Raw genomic sequence first — 22475 nt, forward strand, 5'->3', positions numbered from 1 at the left:
AATGCAAAGGCCTCACATGCTCCAAAGGACTCCCTTCCCACTAGGGAGAAATAATTAGAGAGGATAAAAAAAGGAAGGAGCAAGCTATGGTGGCTATCTCTAAGCTGTGAAAAAGGATCACTGTGCCTGCCTCCTTTTGGCTCTTGCTGGTCTCTTCAGGTGGACACCCATGTATTATACCACTAAGATGTGAGGACCTGGCCAAGGTAGGAAACCATGCCTGGAAAATGTTACTGGTTTTGAGTTTAGATAAGGCAATGTGAGTTGCAAAGTTATTTTTCTCTGAAGTGTCCTAAACAAGAAAACCCCAAATCCCCAAAATTTACTGGGGACTGCCCTCTGCCTCATTAAACTCACTAATGTGTGTGCTGTAACAGACACAGAACAGGTTTGGGAGCAGCTCTTGCAAGGCTCCAGTGGCTGAGGCTGGTAAGAATCCTCCCTCCCTCAGTCTTGCCCAGAGCTATTTGTGCATTGCATCTCACATTGTGATCAAGCATGGGGAAGAGCCATCCTTATGATGATTCCTTACTATTGAGAAAAGTTGTAACATTTCAGGAGCACAGAAGGAGCAAGGGCAGGAGCATGTAACATTTCCAAGTACTGAGAAGCCACTAAAAAAGAACTTCAGTTTTACTACTTTTTTTTCCGATTTTTTAGCCCTTTATGTTAAACAAAAATCTTGAAAATATCAACCTGCAAGGATCCAAAATCATCTAAGAGCAAAAGAATGCCCTCAGCATCATTTCTTTAGAAGCCTTGCAACAAGGGGCTAACCACAAAGTATTTCTGAATCTTTGGGGAAGGATAATTCCTTTCAAGATGCATGACAAAGCCATTCCAAAATCACATCTTGATAGCAAACCAGCCTATTTGGGAGACATTTTACAGTTTTTTTCCATGAAACCAAAAGCAAATTCAAGATCCTTTTAAACTTATTAAAAATCTATAAAATCTATAAAATCTATAAATCTATCTGTATTATTGGATACCTAGCCACTCTAAAGCCAAATGTAACTTTTCATGAGACAGAGTGAACCACAACCTCAACAGCCATCCAGTAGACTTGTTACATGGAGAGACAAGCAGGGCTGAGAATCCCAAAGGCCATTCTGCAGGTTTCCAGCAAGAGGAAAGATGCTACAACATGTCTCTGGCTTCTGGGTTAGGTCAAGGCTAGTGTGAGCAGATCTGGCTAACTCTTACCTTGGGCAGCAAATGCAAGTGTTACCCACTTGGAGGCAGAGAGAAGTGTATGGACCTCTCCCATTACATCATCTCCCTGTTTAGAGCACTAGCAGGCTGGTTAAATGAGATTAGAGACAGTAAAAGAAGGCAAGGGGAAAAAAAAAACCAAAACAACAACATAAAGGACCTTTCCTACTGCACGTCTCCTCCCAATTATGGTCTAACATCATCTTCAGGGAGGCTGCAGCTGAGAGATTAACTACCCTTGTGAGCTGCTGGTTTGGTTTTTGGAAGGGGAAGTTCTGCTCAGGGCTGTGACAAGTACTCAGTACTGCTGAAGTGACCTAAGATGAGATCCCTGCTCAGCCACAGCCACTGTAAAAATTTCACAGGGCTACAAGTCCAGGTTTTCCCTCTGAAGGCACAAGCCCAGAAAAGGAGGCAGACTGCAGGGAAGGCACTGTGTCAGAGCCTAACACCATAGAGAAGGAAGGAGGTCATAAAGACCTAAGGCAACCTGTTCCCAAGTTTGTATACAGGTCATGGTGCCCAGCCTGTGTCACACCTGCCTAGGAAGGACAGCTAAAGAGGTCTGCCCTTCTCCTACATGCTGGCAAGTTCACGTTTGCACAGGGCCAAAGCTGTGATACTGGAGTTGTGCATTGGTCCTGAAATGTAGGAAGTCTGAGAGTTTTGCTCCAGCCAACTTCTCTTGAACAAATTCCTCACCTGAGCTGTCAACTATTCTGCTACTGCAAGCTCTCAAGCACAAGCTTTCTGACAGCTTGGCTTTTGGTCTAAAATTGTCCTGGGCTTTTCTCTTAAATCAAGCACAGTCAAGCCACGCCACATGCCAGCCCCTCTGGGGACAGGATGTCAAGTAGCCACACGAGTCTCCAAGGACAGTCAGACTCACAGAAATCCAGGACTTGCCTGGTTTGTAAAGACCCATTGCACACCCGTTCCTTCCCCTCTGCAAGATCAGCAATCCCAGTTCTGTTATGAGATATTCAGTGACTATGAATTCACCAAGAAGTATAGCTCAGACAGGTCCTCGCTTTCTTGCCCACTTTCACAGAAGCTGTGAACTTTTGAGACTTGTGCATCCCCATCAGATTTGGCCAAAACGCTCAAAAACTGCTAATAGGGCAGACATAGTCCTAGAAAGAGTCCAATTTTTCTTTCCCTCTTGCATTCTTGTCCCTCCCTGCTAAGACAGACTTTATGATTAACCTAGTCTGAATGTACCCGAAAAGCAGATGTAAAAATGTGTACATTAGAAAATGTTAATATTGGCAGATATTCACATTCCTTTCCAGGGTTTCACAAAACTCTTAAATCCCTGGTGACAGGACCTAAATGGAACATGAGCTTTTTGCTTTCTTAGCAGCTATACAAGAAACAAAGCAGAAGTTGATGCACTATTATTTATGTCCTTGAAATACTTGCTTGGAAGTGTCTTTGATTCAAGAACAGCCCATCAGATAGTTATTCTTGTAGGTTTATCAACTTCTTTTACTTTAACATTCTGATTTTCTGTCACACAACACAATGATTTTCATGTTTGTTTTTCCTGTTACCAGAGCAAACCATTCATTTTTAACTGTTGATTTTGGCATAGGAGGACTCTAAGTTCATAATGGAAATGTGTTTTCAGCGGTAGTACTGAACAATAGAAAAGTCTCTTTCAACTGTCGGGTTATGAGGAGAACCAGCTGTAATTAAATTGAAGTCATAGTGGCTCTGTTTCAGAAATGCAACAGTCTTCACTAACTTTGCAGTCAAGGAGCTTTCAGGAAAACAGGTACTTTTCTGAAGGCCCTATCTGAAACCAGTACCACAAAATGGTCCCTTTATTCTAGCTTAATTTGATAATGATGAATAACCAAAGATCTTTCAGTAAACCTTTTCTGGGTGTTGTGGCCACAATGTGAGGCCTCAATGACTTATACCCTACTAATAGAAATGGAATATACAGAAACCAGCAAAAATCTTAGCATTGCCAGGCTCGGATTGTTTGAGCTCATCTACAACTGAATAAAGCAAACATCAGGAATTGAAATCATAATAAAAGCGCTTAATTCAACACATTAGAAAAGTCAAATTTCATCATCTGCTTGATTGACTGTTCTACAGCACTTCAATTGTTCTCTAACTTCCAACAGGGCACGAATGTGATTTTTACAGAGCAGCCAGGATTTCAGAACCTGGAGAGAACGACCACAGCTGATGAGCTGGGAACCAAAATATCCTCTGGTGTAAGACTTAAAATCACCTCTCTACCCCGTATGAAGTTATCAGGAATTGCTCTATTACTTCTGTCATTAACCAACCATTTCTCCCCCCACCTTTGCACCAAATCCTCTCAAGTGCAGCCAGAGATTATCAAACCCAGCGATAGCCTTTCAACAGCTCGGCCAGTTGAAAAATCTCTCAAGTTCTGCTGCTATCACCGCTGCGAGAGCTGACGTCAGGCTGTTGTTTACTGGAGATGGGACGGCGCCAATTTCCACTGAGCTGAAGACAGCTGGGTCCAGCCTCTTTTGGCTGTGCACAAGCAAGAATTCCTTGTGTGTGCTTGCATGCATGCAAAGAGTGTGCGCGCGTGTCTGCTTGTGGGCACACACAAATGTGGGGAGAAGAGACTGGCTTTTATTTTCCACTGAGATACCAGAAATAAAAACAATGACAGAAAAAAAAACCACGGCACTTCATCTTCTCTGTGAAATAGAGTAGCACAGAGAGGAAAACACTGCCAGTTTTCTTGTAAGAACTATCACAGTATGGATGAAAACATAATTAAAAGCTTAGGATATCCCTAAAATCCCTGCAAAGAAGTTTACACAATCAAATAATTTTAAAAAACCCTAATGCCTGTCCATCCTTAAAAAGATTGAGGTGGAAATTTAAATACTTGACAGAACAGAAGAAATAGCCAAGTTTTACAAGGACTATATAAGCTTTCAGAGAAACTTCATTGCCTTCTACTTCTAAAACTATGAAAGCCCTGGCTCAGGTATAAGTACAATTACTTAATTGAATTTTCTGTATCAAAATATTCTAAATCATTAATAGTCCAGAGGGGAAAAAAAATTCCAACCTTGTGTGATTTTCTCCTAACTTTTTATTAATTTACGTTATTTTCTGTAAAGGAACACATTACTCAATGGCATCAAATCCTTTTTTCAAGCACAACTTGTATATGGCACAAATATAATTATCTCAATGGCTGTAAGATTACGTTTCAAGTTTTACGTCTTACACTGTCATTTTTGCTTGGGAAAACACTCCAGCATATTTGAATTTGAGGAATACAAAAAGCAATTATTGGCACCTCAGGTGAAGTTTCCAGCATTTGCATTGAAGTGTGGACTGCCACTGTCACCTGGGTGAAAGAATTAACTGTACTGAAGATTTTTGGTTCCACTTAATGGCTTCTTCCCCTTAGCACCTAAATACACACTCCTCTGCCTTCTTACTTCCCATGAATGTATTTACAAAAGGATCTTCACCTACACACCAACTCACCCTCTTGATGATTTTAACTCCAGCTTGTCCTCTCTTCCCATGGAACTTTTCTTTCAAGTTTAAATAATTTTTCAAATGTTTCTATTGAGTCAATTATCTGAAGAGGTTTTAGTGACCATTAATACTGCTCTATAGGTTAACCACAAACAACATAAATAATTATTTTCCTCTTCGTTTAGGGAAGTACTGATTTTGAGATCCCCCTCTCTCAACATCAGAAGTACAGTGCACATAGAAAATATGCAAAAGTGGGGAAACTTAATTTGAACTATCAAAACCAGTGAACTTTACTCTGTAGGTCCAATGTTCTATATTTTACTTATATTTATCAAGTTAACTATAAAAACACCAAGCTGAGAATTGGCATAACCACTCAAGCCCTAAGACAGCTAAAACATGAAAGAAACTAAAATATTAAACCTTTAACATATAAATTTATGAAGAAGGCACACTGACTACAGCATGCAAGTTAGTCAAGACTTTTCAGACAGCCTTCACAAGAACACTTTCCATTACTGCTGGCCAGTGGTATTAAATTGATATTCTATGAGACAATAAAATACATGCTGCCTTTCTCGTGTGACAAATTTTGAGGGTTGGTGACAATTTTCAATATAAAAGTTTAGGATCTTTTACTCTGAAATGATACAAAGCACCCCCTTACATGTCACTGACTGTTTCCTCTCAATTATTTCTCCTCAAAGATACCAGACAGGATATCACCATCTAAAACAAAACTGAGAACTGGCATTTTGAAGTCTAGACACAATTTCCTCTTTTGGAACCCTCCTCATCTCTGTACCTTCCCCATGTAACCACACTCTCAAGGTGGCCTCATCTAGACCTTCTGTATACAGACAACAGTTCAAAAAAACATTTATTTCTGTACACCAGAACCACATGCTAATAATTTGGTTGATCACTACATTGAATTATCAACCCTTACTTTTAACACCTTCACCTTTTCCTTCATATCTCAGGGAAAAGCAGGATGCAGCATGGATCATCCACACTCTAGGAATGCCAGGACCTGTATCAGTATCTCATACAACTTCTTTAATCCACTATTCCTTGATATGCTTCTTGTGTTCTTGAAAAAAAATGCTCTGTTTCTGTGTTGACCTTGGTATTATGTTCTGCAGCTAGATTTTTTTTTAACTCCTGCGTGGATTCTGTGCTTTGCAATCTACAGGCGTTCAAAAAGGTTGATTGCATGTATTACCTACACATATATGTATTATCTATGCGTGGTAACATTCCTTGGGCTGGTTACCTACATTTCATACTGCACTCTGTATGTACTGCAAATAGGTTTAGCCTCTGTCTCCGTTCAGACTGCAGCTGGACCTTTGTTTAGCTGTGCTCTTCAGCAATTTTACTGCTTTTTCATTAGGGAATAATTTTCGCTTGCCTTCTACAAGCACACTGCTCTTTGGAAAAAAAAAAAAAAAGCACTGTTTCTCACTGTGACAGACTTTCAGTTTTGTCTGTCTGTTATCAATGCTGGGAAGTTTTTTGGTGTGAAGGACAATCACAGAGATGTGCGCAGCACTGCTTTGAAAAAGAGAGTTGAACAGTTGTGATTTCATTCTCATGATACAGGAGAGACTCTGGGGGAACTGCAGCTCCATTTCCCTCTCCCAGGTTATATTCAGCAAAATGTGGATTCAAGAGGACTAAAATCAATTTGAATTCAGTGAATAACCACAAAGATTCTTGTTTCCCTGAAATTAGAAAACTGTTTTCAATCACTCTTTAACCTAAAGGACTTTAGGACAATCCAAAATACTTGGGTTTAGGATTAGCCAAAATCTTAATTTTTTATGTTAGCAATAGAAACTTTGCATGTTTCAGGTCAAATCGATCCACATTTTTGATTCAGCCACAAGATCAAAAGCAACACAGTTAATCACAGCTCTAATAACTTCTATTGCTACTCCTCAATTGCTAACTAGCCAAAACCAAAATTCCCATGAATTATTTTTACACTGCTACGTAAGGCTAGAGAAAATGGAAAATAGTCTCAGCTGATCTCTTGTCCTCTCTAAAGAGGCAAGAATACCCCTTTCTTGGGTGGTATTCCTCACAGAGCATTCGAACAACTTCCTGGGAGTTTGCAGTCTGCTTTCATTTCTCCCACTAGAGCCTACAGTAAATCTTGGGGTTTGGGATTCACAGGTTTCATTTTATTTTGTCTGGCAAAATGTATTTGAGAATTGCTTCTAGCAATATCAAGGGAAGGGAAAAAAGAAAACACTTTCAGTAGGCAAGCATCCTAACTGTATCCACTGATACACAGGCAGCATACCAAAGCATGGAGTGATGTGTAAGAATACAGAACATCAAAATCTCTACTACTGCCCCATGCAGAGCCATACAAAAATTAATGGTGAAGTGAGCCTGACCAGAAGGCAGCCCTCAGATCTCAGCTGCAGACCTCTGAATTCAACCAGATCCCATGGAAGGTTATGGTCTACTTTAACACCAATAAAATCTGTTTCCAAAGATGCAAGGCACCAGGGAAAGACCACTGGCTGCATTCTCTAGCCTGCACACAGCCTTGGATCATTGCAGATCAAGAAAGCTGACTTTTTTTGTTCTCACAGTCAGCAACAAAAGACAGAAAATTAGCTCTACTGCTAACTGTTCTTTCCACAGGCATCAAAACACCAAAATGACTCTGTGGACTTGTTGGCTGCTTAGCCAGAAGCTTGTCTGGACTTCCTGGAACAGAGAGGACACTGAGGGGCTTTGCACCTTCAGTGGCTCTTGGTGAAGTCAGAAACATGCGTCACAAGCATGCTACACTGGAGTTACACAACCAAATCAAATGCTGTACTGAGTACCCAGTCTGCTTCTCCTTACCATTCCCCCTCACACACACAGTGGGAAAACCTACTTCAACTGGTCCCAGAGATCCCCCAGTAACCCAAGTTTTGGTTCTCTATTAAAAGAGAAAAGCTTCTTCACAGTATTCCCTTCTTCAGGAACAAGAGGCTCAAGGTCATCACAGGCCTGAAGGCCTCAAGTCAGAAAAATGGCGTAACTTGTCTTCCCAGAGGCCAGCCTGCTTTGTACAGCACGTCTGTGCTGGAAGGAGGCACAGGCAGAGCGGTGTGCTCAGCACAGACGTGACACTGGCCCCACACACAGCTTCTGCTGCCTGTGCCTGTAAAGGTGCCAGGGCTGGACACAGTTAAATATCCCAGGGTGAGAGGAAAGCCCCAGGGATTTTCAAGCCACAGTTGCTACACCATTTGTGCAGTGGAGAAAGGCCTTAGCAGGTAGAAAGAGCAGAAGAGGCTGGCAAAGGATTCAAAGTTTTTCCTTGCTGTCCTTTTCTAGGCAGTGGCAGATGATCTTGCTGTCTCAGGTGTCCTGAACAATAGCTATGATGCCAGGCCCTATTTTGGTGGTAAAAAAGGAACTGGCTTTCTGGGGAGAGCCAGAGACAAGCCAAGCCAGTTTCAGACTGTCATTTTTCCTACTGGCTCATTCTGCTCAAATCACAAGCTAGAAAAACTGGAAAGGTAAGCAGTCCAAATTAATGGGAACATCAAGTGAACTGGTTTGTTTACACATTGGTTTAACTGGAATAGGGAGCACAATTCCAGCTCTGGGCACGAGCTTTGCAGACATTCCCTTAACTCACCTTTCCACCAGAGAAAGCCATATGCAGGCCTGAATTATTCCTGGTCTGTCCCCCAAAACACATCATAGTCTCTTGAAGCTTCCGGCTTGCATGGCACCCATGATCACAACTCATATTATTCGATGGCAACATTCATATCCTACCAGCTCACTCTTCCAACTCCATATAATTAGGGGAAAAAAAATCAGGAACACCACAGAGCAGGAAGTTGTCTTTTTCCTCACACTACTCTTCATGCGTTATTGTTACCATATCTTACCTGTAGCATTGCATTTGCCCACCAAACAGATATTTTTTCTTACAGAAGAAAAAGCAGTTCTTTGGAGTTCTAAAACTGGCAGGAAATAATCAATTTAAGACTAATGATTAAAAAATCCCCAGGTATATATTTATAATTAATTTCTACCATAGAGCAGACTTCACCAGATGCTCAATTGCATTTCATCCTTAAAAGCAAACAAGGACTCCTGCAGATGAGACCTTTCCAGAAGAGCTGCTGCAGATGGGCAGATCGTGGTGTCCTGCTTAACTGTGCCTGAGACCTTTGTGGTACAATGATTCTACTTGCTAAAATGAGTTAAGTTAAAGTAAGCACCACAAAGGGAAGAAAAGTGACATGGATCTTGCACATCATTCCTCTTAATTTTTTTTATTTAAAATATTTTATAAACTGCAGGGTGGGACCACATTCTGCAGACAAGGAAATTCCAGCAGAGTGACTTTTCTGCAAAACTCAGTGAAAGAGGGAGAGCTTGATATCCCTGTACACACCGAGGGCTCGCCATCCTCACCATATTCCATATTATCAGCAATCTAGAAAGCAGCTGCTTCTGTGTGCACATTAGAAACCTGAATGAGAACATAAATGAGCCAAAGTGCCTTGCACACTTTAAAACTACAGCATGACATAACTGCAAGTCATTGCCATTAAAAGTTTAAGGCAAAAAAAAAAGTCCCCACCTGCCAAATTCAGCTTCATGGTCTACTGTTGAGTTTTAATGACAACTGGTGCTTCTTGGAAAGCTGCTCAATAATAAGGGTGTACATTTTCCCTCCAGGACCAAAAATCAGGTACTGTCACTTATCTACACAAAAGGCATACATAGGAAAATATCCCAAAGCCACGTGTCTCATGCAGCAATCAAAATCTTAGACACCCTCTGCACACACAAATTTGCTCTTATTACAATACATTTCAGTTGGTCAGCATGCTAAAAATCTCCACTCAAGATTCCTGGCTTTTCCAATTAAGCTTATAGACAAAAAGTATTTTTTTTTCTTTTAGTGACATTGCCATTTATTGCAAAGCTATGATGAGCTCTTATTGTGGTGCCCTGTGGTAACTCATTATTCACAGAACTTCACTTTTTGATGTATGATGAACAGCAACATATACTTCAATAGTTCTATTTAAACTGGCCCTGTAGTTGAAACAAATCATTTCAAGAACAGCACTGCATTACACTCAGAAGGGCTCAAAAGCTTAGGATATGATGTTCTACAGTATTCATAGAGCTTAGTATCTTCAAGTAGAAGTTACTCAAGCTGATGTATCTCTCATTAAGACAAAGTCCCTCCAAATGAGAAGAGGGTGACTGATAGTCAGAGATTACCAGGGCCATCACAGTGAGAGATCACACTCCTTATAGCCACAAGCAAGCCTGACAGGGCTCAGTCCCCCACAGCCCAGCACTCTCGAAAGGCTGAAAAGCAACCTCAGCATCCCTGTCCCAGAGCCCAAAATTCCCCCTCATTCATCACCAAGTCTGTCTGGTGCTGATGGGTAACAGAGCATTGACTGCTCCTTCTAGGCCACAGCTGCAACACAAGCTTTCAGATTTTGTGTAAGATGGAAAAACAAGAGAATGCACAACAACAAAAATCCCCAGAGGTAGAAAACAACACATGTACTAACACAGCTCCAAGCTTCTCCCCCACCCCTCCAGTTACTCTCCAGAGGGTAAAGTGAGATGTCAGGACCTTTCCAGTAATCAGCAGCGCTGCTTGGATCAGGTTCTTTGCTCTGCCTAACATTGAAGGGATTGGCCCAAGAATTCAAATTGGTTAACGGTGCAAAGTCTAGTTTGGGATGTTTAGAAATACTTTGGAAAGTGAAATACGGTCAGTGGCCTGGCCTGTTCCTAGCAGTTTCTACATCAGGTGTTTCTGGCGCACTGGTATTTCAGGAGAGGAGGAGACAGATTCACATGTTCTAAATTGCACCTAAGTCATCGTATCTTTTATTTCCTTCCATCTGACTCCTGGCCTTCAAGCACAGAGCCTTAAGCACAATTTAGTTCATGGGAACCTGGTCTTCAGCCTCTCAACAAGTGGAAATACCCACAGCTGACTTGGGCTAGAAAATACTGAACACTACAGGACAAACGGCACCTGCTGAGTGTACTCATACACACATGGCAGAACAATTCTTCTGCCTCAGGGGTCCCCAGACTGTAAATTCTGACCCATGACACAGAGAAATGCAAAACTGAATTTATACACATGGAGCATGTCCCAACTGGACACTGTAGGTGAAGAGTGCCATGTGAATATCCTCCACCTGCTTACTGTGCTGTGCAGGATTCAGAAGCCAGTTTTCAAAGCAAGAGACTGAACCTCATTCCTGATACCAATGTACTGTATACTGAAGTCAAGCTACTGAAATGTTTCTGAAAGTATAGGGAGTGTTACTTCCTTTCCAAAGATGTTATGTATCAGGAAAGATCATAATCAGATTATATCTCAGGCACAGCTAAGAAAGATGGTAGAGTTAATATATCCAATCCTTTTCACATGCAAGCACACACCCTGAAATAAGCCAAAAATGCTATTTGGTTTATTGCACTATACTATAAACACAGTTATGAAGCCAAAGAAAGTAACAAAGCATCCCTGCCTGAAGGGTCTTCTCTGGGCTATCATGTATCTGAAAAAAGATAAACACAGAAGCTTGAGATATAGTCAAAGAAAAGCTCTCCCCAGATACAAAGTCCAACAGTGTGCCCTAATACACAAGAATATTTCACTCTCCAGGGCAGAATGGCTTTCTAGAACATTTTACATCTCAGATCCAGAGCAGCCCCCTAAAAGCACTTTGGGAGGCAGCAGATACACAGTGCTCAGCTTCAGTGTCATGGGAGGGTTTCACAGACCCTGCCTCCAGTCACAACAGCTCCAAAGGAAAGGAGCATGGCTGTTCTCACCTCAGAAAGAAGCCCTGCTGCAGAAAGCCTACAGACCCACCAGCCATTTCCCTCTACCCCAAACCCAAAGCATAACAAGGAAGAGGACAGTATTTTGAACTCCCGAGGTCAGCATGTCACTGGGTAGAGTCAGCTCATAAGAGATGCCAAGAACAGGGCTGCATCTTGAACCCACCCTTTGCAAAGAAGCAGAAAGGAAGTTTCTCCATCCATACACCAAGACAAGAACCTGTCCTTCAAAAAGCTGAAGTGCTTCTTACACAAGGCACTAAGCAGCCGGCATTCTCCACGCAGCAGGGCAGGACTTGGTGCTCTCCAGTAAAACAGGCTGGCGATTTCCTCCCTGCCATTCCCACTGCGATCCAAGTCAGCTGAGGTCTTGCAGGAGCAGTGCCCTAAACCTCCAGACTATCCTGCATGAGGTGGAGAAATCCTCTCAGCTCCTGAAGCAAAAATGAGCCTGCCTTGCTGAACAGACACTGGTTAAAAAGCAGAGCAAGAATGGGGGGCAGAGAGGCTTTTCCTGTCTGCAGAGGCACTCCCCAGGGAGGAAAAGCCACTGGTCCCAGCTCTGAGAACAACTGGTCCAAAACACAAGCTCATTACTGCACCAAAGACCCTAAGGTCAGGCAATGAATCCTGGACGCTCCTACCTCATCTCCAACCCCCCTTCAAAAGAAGGAACCAGCAAAGACACGTCCAATCCCACGGACATGCAATCGCTGAGTTTCAAGTGTCCCAAGGAGCTTCAGCAGAAGAACACCCAGTTTCTACATTTGAGCTACATACAGAGCTGGCCACTGCTTGCAAAACAGACACATTCCCAGCCATGGTCAGCAAATGAGAACGGTAACAATAGAGCTGTTAAAATAGGGCACTGAGATTCAGGAGCCCTTCTTTCTATTGCCTGTTCTGACACCACATTAAACACTCCTCTACCCCAAAAAAGCACAGTAAAACCCCCTTTCTTGACATCACAGGAACACTTTAAATTAATTGATTCAGGGCCTTGGCCTTCTTGCAAATCAAGTGAAGGGCAAAATACATATAAGAGAGCTTAAATGAACAACAGATGATATTTTAGAAAATCAGACCTTTTTCCTTGCGCACCCAATACTACTATATTTTTCCTTGTTCTGTGCAAAGTATACAAGGTTAGAAGCAAAACAAAGTCTTCTCCCACACTTGATGTTACACTGGCAGTGCCAGATGCCTTGCTGCCCATCTTCCCACACCTGGGGATGTTCCACAAGTACCCCACTTTTCCCATCCACTCCACATCATGCTTAAATCAAGGAAAGCAGTTTATCAGTGTTATTTCCTCTTCCCAGTTTTTGGGCTGCTGAGGAGGTGCCACAAACAAAAGCGAACAAAATGCAACTTTTCCGTTTGCATGTCCCAAGGACTGGCTCTGCACACTGGTGCCTGAAGAACAAGCGCATTGCAAAACCATTATGTTTCCAGTGGCAAGATGGATGGGAAAAGCGCCAGCCACTTGCTATAACCCTTTTGTCATGCCAATTGCTGGCTGCTATGAGGATGTACTTTAGATACCTCCTTAGAAAAGAGCTCTGCATCTCATCCTTCCAGATGGAGGAGGAATGATTCATACACACATAAGCATGCTAGCATGATGGCTGAAGAGAAAACATTTTCTTTATGTTTTCTGTTTTGCATTACAAGCATGCTCAGGGCCTTAATCACAGCAAAAAAAAAAAAAATGAACTGAAGATGATGACACTTTGTGCCCCAAAGAATGCTTGTGCAAAACCCTAATGCTACTTCTCCCTGGCCATGTCAAGCCTCATATTGCACGCGCATACCTTATGTGCCTCAGTCCCCTGCTCTCCCATTTTCACAGCATTTCTCAGCACAGAACACGACAGAAGAACACCACTTACAAAGCCGCCACACCACACAGTCACAAATACAGGGGAAAGGATCCAACAGAGAGATCAGGAGTTGGGAGCTCTAAACTTGAGACCACAGACTGACTTGCAATGCAGAAGAAAAGCAAAAGGATCTCTCTTTTTTCCAGACACACCAAGAGCCTATTTCTTTCCTGGAGGCCACTGCAGGCATCCTCCTCCCCATTGTACCTGCACAGCACCTCTGCCACATGCTTGCACTGCTCTCAAGGGCCCTGCATCCTGTGAATCTCCTTCTGCTTCTCAGCACTCAATTCCCACCCATTTACTTTCCTATGGCCTCTCTAATTTGTGAAGCCTTTGGAGCACAAATTATCTGTAAGCACCTGGAAAGTACCTGAAATATCCCGAGTCCTACTGCAAATAAATAAACAAACAGCACTGCACAGTATGCACATTAAGCCAACCATAGAACAGTCATTTCTGACATCAAAAATTAGGATTGTATCTTCTTCCTACACACAGTGGCAGTAAATCCACACTTGAGGTACATCTATGGACCAGGAAAACCTTCAGATTTGCTTTCTCTGCTACTCACCTCCCTCTTTTCCCCTATTACATTATCTATTTCTGGAATTCATGCCTCACGTTTTTTTATAATTTATTCTAATCAGTGTTTGTGGCATGGCGCATAACCTTCAGAAATATACACACACCCTGGCTATATATATTCTTTATATCATAGGAGCCTTTCAAAGAGCCTGGTGTACAGAGTCTGGGAGGATTTGGCATCCTTTTTCAGCAGCATGCCTGTGGTGGTGACCCATTCCTAAAGGGTGCTAGATGCATTCACCCATACTATTTCCTCTCTTTGTAAAAATCTCTCATTAAAGCCAGGAAAAAGTGTTCAAGCAGGAATTTTTCCTCTGCTGTTTTTCAGGTTGAAGTAGTGTGACTTAGGGGTGGCAAAGGGACTAGAGAGAATATCCAAGGTCCAATGCAGACCTTCTTTCCCACTCCATCCTCTTCTGAATGGGTAGATGTAAGATAGGCTGGGTAATTGCTCCAGCTCCTTCAGAATCAGGGTTCAAGTGGGAAAGAAAGGCAAAGGAAAAATAAAAAATTAAACAAAAACCACACAAAAGTCCCAGTGATTATAGGGACTCAACTTTCCTTGGGCAAGGAGCACAGGCTACTTTAGTAGCTCTTGAAAAAATCCCTACACTTTGTTCCCTCACGTTGCAATAGTTCCAGAAGGAATCTGGATCTGTGGCTTTCCCATAAAACTAATAAGTGGGGTTCTGAACCCCACATTGGGGAGGGGCAATAAAAAAAAACCCCACAACAACAAGCAATTTAAACACAGAGCACTACCATCTTGTTAAATAATATGTTAAGAACTCATCTGCAAGTCTGTCTTGGCCAATGAGGGACATCAATCAGGAAGATACAGTAATATTCTCTAGCATACAATTAGTCTCTACTGTAAGTACTTTAACTCTGTATTTCTTGGATTATATTGTTGTTTGTAACAACTATTACTGTTGCTTTGTAGGAGTGATATGATAGCTGTCCAAGCACCACAATCAAATTATGCTACCAGGACATTTGGGCAAGGGATTATTACAGCAAAGGAAATGGATTATCACAGCTTTTATTCTGAACAAGGATAATAACAAGATGAAATATCATTTTGAACACATGGCAGGAGGGACAGAAAAAAACTGTATCTGAGATTTACTTTTTTACCTCCTCCTTCTTTTGGATTTTTCAAGATTGGCAGATTTTTGTAGCATGCCTATCTGAAAGAGAGAAACTGCCTTTTCTAGAATTTGCGCTGAAATATCTGAAAATAGAATAAATTAAAAATATTCTGAATCAAAGGACAGTTAAAACAGCCTCCTTGGATTGGCTGAATGCTTGTTCCTGGGCATTTTCCCACTGCATATCTGCCACTACTTCCTTCACTTGACATCAGGCAACAGCTATCACCACCACCAGTCCTAAAGACCTCAGCTCTGTTTTGAAAGTTTATTATCTGATTTGTTCCCTCTCATAGGAAGGGGGATGGCTCACCTTCCTTCAGTTGAGTAGGTTCAGCAAAGAACTGATGTGTGCCTTTAAAAAGTTATAATAGTTTAAAGGTTTTCTGAAAAAGTCTGCATATTTGCCTTTATTCATTATATCATTTTATACCTTAGTTCTCACACTGCAACTCAAAACAGGTATTAGCTTTTTTAACTTTACAAATCTTATTTGATTTTTTAAACAGTATTTTGGTATCTTCAACACACATATATACACTTTTGATGCATGGTACTCAAAGAGACCCTGATTCTGATCTCAATTTCTTTGGCAACTGCCACATATTCCAGACAGGATGTGTGAAAACACACTAGCCTTAACACTCCTGTGATGCAGTTTGAGAGGTCATTAGAACCTATTACATATTAGAGATGAGAAAAGACAAAACTAATATTACATATCACAGAGGAGAAAAGACAGCCAAACAAAAAGCAGAAAAACAAACTAAAAAAAAAAAAATTAAAAAAAAAAAAAGAAAAAGTGAGCTCTGCAAAGGATAGAAGAAAAAACGTGCTTTGCTACAGCACAGGGCATGTGCCTGGAAGCTGATGACACCTGGGTATAATTTCTGGCTGTGGCCCTGACTCCTCCTACATGACTGCACCGATTCAAGTCACACCTCCAACAGGCTCTCCCTTCACGTTTTCCATCGGACTACAGGGCAGCAGTGGTAAACCTTTTCCTTGCTGAGGACAGAGGACACTAAATACTACTGGCATGACACACCTCAGCATGGACTTCGTGATTCTATAGGCAAGCAGCAACATTGGTAGTTGATTAAGGCTAGAAGAAACAATAACAAATTGAAAAAAGAATATTCGGAAAGAAGTGGAAGGACTCAAAACAACAATGAAAAAGGAATTCAGTAGGACAGAAAATAGGAAAGCAGATGATGAAAAGGTTCTTAGAAGGAAACAAACAAAAAAGGATAAAAGAGAAAAAGGCATCCACAGGTATATCTGACTTCATTTGACAGGCGGAAAACAGGGTGCATTTCTTTTTTTTAATAACAATATTGAAATTGGGTAATCCAACAAGCATTATTTTATTTTGCTCCACAGAAAATACATGAATATAGATTTGTACATTTTTAAGAAAAAGACTCCAAGCTCTCAATGCACTTGTTTTTGCCACTAACGCTTTAACCATATTAGCAAAATTATGACAAGACCACAGAGTAACTACAATTCCTTCTCCATCTAGAACCTGCTTTTTCAGAGTCACAATCACTACAGTAATTCTGCAGTTGTGAGAGACTTTACCCTTGTTATTTCTTGGGATTCCTCCCCATTTCAAATGCTAGGAGCTAAAGAGGTTTTGTCTGGTTCAGCTAAGATCTCTTTATCCTTTTTTCTTTTTTTACTCCCTTTATTTCTGTGCTTCTTAACAGTCCTTAACTGGATACACATGGCCAATGCCAGATATGAAGTACTGTAGATCACTACAGCTATGGGTAAATATTTTAGAGAATCAGGAATTTAATTGCAGATCACGTTACTCCAACATCTCTGCCCTTCCTGTCACTTCACCTGCTTGTAATCATTAGAAAGCAGAGTGTCATTTCTAAGCTGTAGTTGAGAACTAAAAGCACCATGCTGGCCTTCCCTAGATCTACTTAACAAGAGATTAGCAGAAACAAAGCATAGAGAGACTATAAACATAATTTTGCCAGTTTATCAGAAAACAGGTTTGGGTTACCAAAGAGATAAGAGTAAGGCTGCTATTTTATCTGTGCTGCTGAACCCCTGAGTTTACCTTAGCTGGGACCATGCCTCCATGAGAATTCCTTCTGAAACATCAACATGAACCACAGTATTAATTTCCCAGTATTATTATTTGACAGTATTAAGTTGCTGATCTTTAGTGTTGCCTGCATCATACACCCAGCACTTTGGACTGCATCTCTTCAGACAAGAACATGCTCCACAAGCCTCGTGATATCTGAACTCTGTTACATAGGCTGTTCACATGTCACAGAACAGATGCTCGCCGCAGCATCCTTGAAGAAGCAACAGGGTTGGACCTTGTTAGCTCCAGAAAGTCCACCAAATTAGCATCCACCACAAAGGCAGAAGGGTCCCCCAAACTGTACCTCAGCATAAAAAAACCATTTCATCAGGAGTCGTAACATAGAGCTACATTAAAACAGAATAATTTGATGGTGAACTTAAGTTTCATTTCAATCAGGGAGAAGAAAAAGCGAAGCCCTTTGATTAGAAGACAGCTGTTCCCATTTACAGGTCCTCCCAATTAAAATGTTTTATATAGATCATCAGACCCTAATGCATTGTACATGTTCCACAGTGTGCAACATAAGGCTGTTGGTCTGTCATGTGTCTGTAAGAGCTCAGTGTGATGAATGATCTGGGTACTTGTCTCTCTGGTATAAAAGCAGGAGAAGCTTTGAGACAAAGAAATAAAGGCCAATGCACATTATACATCTTACAGTGCTTAATGTCATTCCTCCTGACGCACACCTCTGAAAACAGCTAAGGTCACTATCTCTCTTTTATTTTGAATGTGGATTTCAGCATCAGTATCCTCCAAATCCTTGGGAAAACTTAATTTAAAGCAGAAACAGGAATATCAGAAACAGAGAGCATTTGGGCTACAACAGACAATGCCACACGAGCATGTCATAAGAAAAATAAGTGACCTTCCCATTTGCCTCTCCTGACAAACTGACACATGTGAAACCACTTGCAGGCCAGGATGTTAGTGTGATTTCTGGAAGACAATCTAATAAATAAAGATTTAAAAGAGTTTAAAAAAAGCAAAACAAGACAAGCCTGACTACTGATTGCTGGAGCTGAAAAACCTGCCTTTCCATATAAACTAATGGTTTGGCAAGCCTACATGAAAGGCAGACAAACAAACAGCATATTTTCCTTTTAACATGGAATCCGCAATAAGGAAAAAAAATCAGCATTTTATTGATTTCCATAATGCCATCTCTACAACTTAACAAACTCACTCAGCTGCTAATGCTAATTCACTGATGCTATGGAGCCTTCCCATATAATTATACACCCTCCACTTCACTGAGCCCCAGGGTGCTGTTTCTAACTTTCCAGAGGACCACTGCACCAAAAGTAGAAACAAAAAAAAAATGTCTCTTTTATTACCCAAAGCAAACTGCAAACCAAATTTTGCTTATTTAAATGGGAAGTAAGAGAGACTTGATTTTTAAGACAGGGAATAATCTGCCAGTCTGCATATATTTTCAGATGTGATATCATGACAAGCAATTCTCATTTAAACTCTCCCCGCCTCTATTATTTTTCTTCCTAAGAGTACACAAGAATACAACATGCAAATATTGCAACAATTTTGACTTCTAGGGAGAAATTCTAAAATCCTTCTCATCTCAAAAGGGTTTCAAGAGGGTGATTCAGAATCAGACATGGAGACTTTTGTGAATGTCAATACAATTAACATTGTAAAAAATTATAAAATGTTAACGTTGCTACAGGGATGTATATTTCAAAGATATTTTTATTAAGCTTTTCTTTTAAAAATACAACCATGGAACACCTTCTAAACCAAATTTAAGGAAAATATCTTCTCCAAGTCTAAAATCAAAAACGTCCTAAATAATTAATGAATTAAACTCTGCTATTTTTCTCCATTTCTCAAAAAAATTCAAGCAGGCAGCTCCAGTAGATTTTTGTGAGAGTTTCATTCAATTAAGGACGGCAGAATTTGGCCCAACTGATCCTAGTACTGCCTATCTGGGAAAAATGTAATGGAACTCTGCAGTGTATAAACACCCTTCCCAAATGACTGTACCTAGAGTCCCCTTTCCTGCTCCCCCTGTTTGCCCTGCCTTGATATTTCAGTTCCAGCCATACTCGGTTCACCACATCCATCAAGATTCAATGTGCCATTTGAGCTAATATAACTTGATTTTGCTATGGTTTCCCATGCATATATTAACTTGGAATCAGTTAATCTATTTCCTCTGAGAATGTTGAACAAAAATCCACACATTTCACCAAACAAACAAGCTGACAGTATCAATACAGAGTTGGAGAGCCTCTAAAAACAATCTAGTTTGCATAATTAATGTTAATTACAATAACATCTCAATCAGTGACACAAAGGCTTAGCAATGAACACAGTCATACGAGGAAGTGAAAACATGAAACAAACATGCAAGGATCTTGTCTTGTTCTGAAAGAGTATCAAACAAACTTTCAAGAAATTTATAAATAAGTACAGAAAGGCAGAAGACAATTCTGCTTTGTTAGACATTTTCTTTACAGGCTGCTTAGCACAGAGCTTTCTTCTGAGACTGTAGTAAGACAGTGGATCTGAGCTATGGACACACCAGATAATATTATCTTTCTACAACATCACATCCAAGTCATTATCAACTGCTTTAAAGAAAACCAGCCGAGGGCCTGATCCTTCTGCCAGTGATTTTAACAGCAAACACTTCAACAACCGCAATGTGAAAGTTTGGGGGGGTGGGAGCAATTCTAGAGACAGAGGGGAATTAGGAAAACAACTCCAATATAGGTGTGGAATCCCACAGGCGCAGAGGAATTTCGGGACAAGATAATTAATTTTTCACCAATCTTTTTCCTACTTTCTTTAGAAACAAGGGAAAGCTAAACACACCAAAAACTTACCTGCCCGTTTCACTTGGCAGCACAGAAGTCTCAAACAGGAAGGTTTTGGTATGATCACTTAACAGAGCAGATTTACATTTAATCCTCAGAAGTTTTCTTCATGGCCCAAGAAAAAATAGTTATCCAACACGTTGTCATTTCAAGGAAAGGGAAGAAAATAGTTATGAGAAAAACAAGCACCACTCTACCTCACCCAGATTGGCACTGTTGTACTCAAGTAGTCACAGAAGCATCGCAGGGAGCACTTGCGCAGTGAAGTGCCACTCAGAGTGAGTAAGGGTGGTGTAATTGGGTCTGAGGAGGGGAGGAATCACGACTTGTCACGTCATTACTACAGGGGCCTTCCTCAAAACGTGAGTGTCTGGATTACTCCTCACATTAATGCAAATCTGCTCTGTTAATGAAGTTACACTGGTGCCAAGTCATTTCCAGAGGAGAAACAAGCCCACCTCATACTGATTCAACAGACTGCAGTTGAAGGACCCCTCCCCATAAAGGCAAAATTTAGGAAGTTTTCAGGTTATGTTGGGCAAGTTACCCCTTGGAAAAAGGACTGATTTTCTATTTCATGTCAATCTCGCAGACTTATTTTTGTTTCCCTCCCTCTATTTATAGATGAAAGCAAGGCAAGATTTAGTAAAGATTTAATTTTCTCTAGAAATTCACTGACCTTCTGCATACACTTGAGTGCTCGCTGAGTAAAGCCATTCTTTACTAGGACTTATTTACAAGAGAGCTTGCCTTTAGAAAGAGAAACTTCGTGTGGAGAATTCCCAGAATGATGCTGGCCTTTCCTCTTAACAAAAATTCAGTACATTTATTTTTCAGATGCCTGAGATAGAATGATTTTGGAGCCCTGTGAGGTTTGGTAAACCTTCAATTCAGCTTTTAGTTTCCATATGATATAAATTACAAAGATCAAGCAATTAATATTAATAAATAAACCTGGCAGAGTACTGAGGCTTTGGATGCCCTGGGTATGGAAGCACTGCTGTATTTGATGGGGTTTTCCATGCCTCTGCTTTATTTTAGCTGCTCTGTACGTACAGCACACGACAACATACACCACATTCATGTTCTAAAAATACATTGAGGGGAAAAAAAAAAAAAAAGAAAAGAAAAGAAAAATCAATAGCAGAGAAACAGAGACACAACCAGTTCACATCAAGCGCTCCCAGTACCAAGCCAAAACACCAAAACTCCCCGCTGCGGACCACGGCTTCCCCCTTCCAAACACGCATGTTTCTGCCATGGCAAGTGAAGCCCAGGTAATAGCGAAACATCCAGGACTGACAGGGTGGGGAGGAGGATGGAGCACCTAGAAATACAAAACGTGGCTTTCCCCGCTTTTCCAGCACGGACAGTGGCCGGAGCCCGGAGGGGTTGTTCGACCCGGCCGGCTTTGGGGATACCCGCATGTCAACCATCACCACAGCCTCAACCAGGGCGGGGAAAATAACTAAAATAAAATCAAAATTACATTCGCGGCAGCACGACACGCACTAGAAGTTGGCAACGACGCCGGGGGGTTATACCAATTTTTTTTTTTCCTCCCCCCCTTCTTTTGCAGTCCGAGCGGGCAGCGCCGGGCTGCGCCGGGACGAGAATGCCCCAACTTTGGAACAGTTGTCGGTGGCCGCCCCGCACGGCACGGGGCTGCCCCGGCCCGCGCCCCCAGCCCCCTCAGCGAGCCCGGGAGGGCCGTGCCCGGCACTCACCCGCTCCGGGGGCTCCGCGGCGAGGACCGGCGAGGGAGGCGCCCGGGGGAGCGGGGGCTCGGCGGAGAGAGGGGCCGCAGGGGAGGCGAGGAGGCGGCAGGGGGGACACGCGGGGGAGGATTTAAACCGCGGGGAGGTCAGTGTGAAACGAGCGGCGAGGGCGGCTGTGCCCGGCTCTATCCCATGCCGCCGCGGCGGCCCCGGGCGGCGGCCGAGCTGGGGAAGGTGAGCCGGGTCGGCGGGCGGCGGGGAGGATGTGACACGGTGACAAGTGCGGCCCGCCAGCCCTGTGCCGGGGGAGGGGGGCCGGGGCAGCCCAGGCAGCGCCGCCCGCCCGCACACGGCATTGACGGCGCTGCCGTGACTCACACACGGGAGTTGGTCACAGGGCGGCACCGCGCGGGAGGGGGAGAGGGGAGCGCCCCGCCTCCCGCCCGCCAGACAGCCAACGGCGCGCCGCGGCCCGGTGGATTGGCAGGGTGATCGGCCAATGGGAGTGCGGGCCGGCCGCTGGCGGCGGAGCGGCCCCTCCGGCCCAGCGAGTCTTCTGAGGACACTCCGCCGCCAAGTGCCGGGGAGGGCCGGGGGAGCCCCGCGGG

The 22475-nt window shown here is 42.4% G+C and overlaps 1 protein-coding gene across 5 annotated transcripts in view; it reads right to left on the minus strand.

Moving 5' to 3' along the window:
* The window catches only part of SERTAD2 (SERTA domain containing 2), a 79217-nt gene extending 56953 nt beyond the window's left edge, over positions 1-22264 (minus strand). For 3 of the 5 annotated variants that reach the window (XM_030235318.2, XM_030235315.2, XM_018921094.3), the window contains exon 1: positions 21877-22219. The gene's annotated coding sequence lies outside the window, so the exon portion shown is untranslated. Of the gene's footprint in view, positions 1-20158; positions 20440-21876 lie in introns of those variants that run through there. The other 2 variants (XR_003945655.2, XM_030235314.2) reach the window with 2 other exon arrangements.
* Between the last annotated feature and the right edge of the window lie 211 nt (positions 22265-22475).

This window comes from Serinus canaria, chromosome 3 (assembly GCF_022539315.1).
Source record: "Serinus canaria isolate serCan28SL12 chromosome 3, serCan2020, whole genome shotgun sequence".
NCBI lineage: Eukaryota > Metazoa > Chordata > Aves > Passeriformes > Fringillidae > Serinus > Serinus canaria.